Source organism: Protobothrops mucrosquamatus, unplaced genomic scaffold (genome assembly GCF_001527695.2).
Source record: "Protobothrops mucrosquamatus isolate PMUCROS unplaced genomic scaffold, P.Mucros_1.0 scaffold868, whole genome shotgun sequence".
NCBI classification, from domain to species: Eukaryota; Metazoa; Chordata; class Lepidosauria; order Squamata; family Viperidae; genus Protobothrops; species Protobothrops mucrosquamatus.
In genome coordinates, this window is record NW_015387123.1 from 172,537 (window position 1) to 175,617 (window position 3,081).

Here is a 3,081-nt window from a genome sequence, read left to right on the forward strand (position 1 = left end):
CACCATCTCATCTTCCCTCATGCCCTAAATTGTCAGGGTTTGAATGACCATTCTTGCCCATTTAAAATGACATTTGTTTTACCTGGGCACTACTAACTAGATCTTCATATAATTATAGTAAACAATGCCAAAACAGTTTAAACTGCTAAGTGAATAACAGAAAGGCCATCTGTTAGGTTGTATCTCTATTCCATTAAAACTTAAGAGCAAGCTGCTCATCTGGTGGCCTAGCTCAGATGTGGGAAGCTGTGAGAGTTTTTTGCCTGCAACTGCTACTAACATCTGTCTCACTTCCCTTATCCTGTTCCCCACCCTAAGATTCTTCTGATATAATCCACAAAAAAGGTGGGAAGAAAAAACAACAGATCATACAGGCAAACGTGCTTAAGAAGGCAGCTACCCAGTGAAATATTTCAATGCAAAGAGATATTGGTTTTTGAATTATTGTTTTCCACAAGAAAACCATATTTATGTAAAGCATAAAGCCATTTTCAGAATAGAGGCATGTAGACATTGTATACCACAACTTTATCACAAGATGGGAGGGAGGGAGGGAGGGAGAAAGGAAGGAAGGAAGGAAGGAAGGATGATTTTTATTTTCTACTTCCTTTATGAAGACATTTCTGAGAGATCATGTTATTACTGTTGCTTTTTGCACCAACAGATGGCAGTCAGTATTCTCTAAGTTCCATTCCCATTTTGGCAAAATGCAAATCACATCTGGTGCAGACTGTGTATGCTCAGAGCAGAAGGAAGTGTGCACTCTCTAGCAGTAACACAAAGAAAAGAAAGAGGTAACACCAGAAAATCATTTGAAATATCCCTCCACATCATATATGTGTAGATTCTATGCATATGTATTGAAGTAACAATTTACCTACTAAAATCTATGGAACTGGACAGTAAATATATCATTAAAGTGTTTTGAGTTCCATTGTGAATAAACTTCAGAGATTTCATAGAAATAGTGTTGTACATATGTTAAAATGTTGGCTAGATCTGGAGAATTTCCTTAATTATAGATACTTACTGCAATGTCACTTCAAACCACCACCCAGTGCAGGAGAAATATATATGCCACCCTGAGTTCTTCAGGACAAGGCAGAATACAAATACTATTATTACTTCATAGGAACTAAGCTAACAATGTTTTAAATAATATTTGACAAATCCCAGAATAAATATGGACCTCAGGAGTAGTGACCATGTATGCCTTAGAAAAGGGGGTTGGATTTTTCAAGGGGCAAAACAATGAAAGCATGTTGGTAAAAAATGACAATTAAGGAAAAATTAGCAATTGCAGGAGAAATTGCAACTAGAAATTGCAACTAGAAAATAGTATGTAAAGCAATGAGCAACATTAAGGAAATGCAATCAAAACAAGAAAAAAGAAAACATTCATGAAGCTCTCAGTGGAGAAGTAATTGTTAGTAAAAAAAATGGCAATCAAAAGAAAAATAGTGATCACTGAGGAAATATTGTTTAAAACTGTATTGAGGGAATGACAAAGAACAGTCCTTAAGGTTTAGTGGTAGAACAACATGTACAGTACAATTTTTAAGGAAAGGAACAAGTTCACATGTGTGCTGTATAAGGGTTTCAATCACACTGTAATGATCACCAGGTTTACCTTTTTGGCTGCCCCTGAGGACACTTCCAAAGATTACACACTTCCTTGTTTTTTTCCAAACATTTCATTTTTTTCAACTGAAGAGAGTATTTGTAGCTCAAGGCTGAACTTTTAAGTCCTTGGTGTCTATGAGCGTGGTTGTTTTCTTGCAGGTGTTTCATAACTAAACCAGGTAACATCATCAGTGTTAGTAAGAAGTGAGGTTTGCTCTCATTTTATGTATTAGTGGCTTGCCCTGTCAGTGTTGGTGGGAGTGGTCTTGGTAGTTTCTTGATTGGACTGTTGCCTACTGTTAGCTTGTTATTTTGTTTGTTTGCTTGTTTGTTGCTTACTTCTGAGCAGATGTAAATGAAAAAGGTTAAAACCTGTCAATCTAATGATCTCAGTTTGAATTGGGATTCTCAAAAATTTCTGCCAGTCCTACAGAATGTTTTCTGATGGAAAGATAAGAGAAAAGCGCTGATTGGGATCCAATTGTATTAAAAAAAAACTTTGCAAATATCTTAATATAATAATAGGGACATATTATCTAATATACTGAACAGAATGCAGCAGCACAGAATAATTGTCCAGAATACTGCTACACAACTTGACTTAAAAAAGGCCATGAACAGGTTTTTCCTCCCATTTTCATTTAGGATAAAGGGAATTTATCAGAACTGGGCTGGAATTGTATGTTCCACTTGTACAGCACTGATAAAAATCAACATGATCTGAACATGGGGTAATCATGTCCTTGAAGTCCATTACATTTATTGTGTGACATTCTAATTTAATAGCTACCATCGAACAATGCCAGCTCTGATATTTCCAGTAAGAAAATAGGAATATTGTAAATTAATTCTATATTTTGGTCTTTGTTAATCAGTTTCTTACAATGTAACTAGAATGAAAAAAGACCTAATGTCTGATTTAGTTTGGCCAATAAAATGGTTTTTCATACATATTGCATCACATATTGCCAGAGATTTTCTTATTTTTTGCAAAAGTGGTTATTGGTAAAACTACTGTTTTCCAATGATTGATTCTAATAATTTAGTGTACAAGTCAGGATTACTGAACAATAATTAAGTTTTGGATTACAGGACTTAAAAACAAACAGTTGTTCACTGCTGAAATCCCTCAGATCCATCTTTAACTCCCACAAATACAATCATATCACTGCTACATTCTCTCTGTCTCTGTCTCTTTCCATCTCTCTCTGTCTCTGTCTCGGTCTCTGTCTCTGTCTCTGTCTCTCCTATAGTCAATCCTTTCTACTGGAGACAAATGTCATGACTCACTGTAAACTTGGATAGGAAAACTATCAGATTCCTTTGAATATAGAGAGGAAACTGCACAAAATGAAACAATTTCTAAATCATGTTAAGCAAATGTAGAGATGGCAAGGAAAGCCTGTTGAAGTTTGATGATGAAAAACCAATTTCCTTTTTGTATAGTCAGACTTCTTA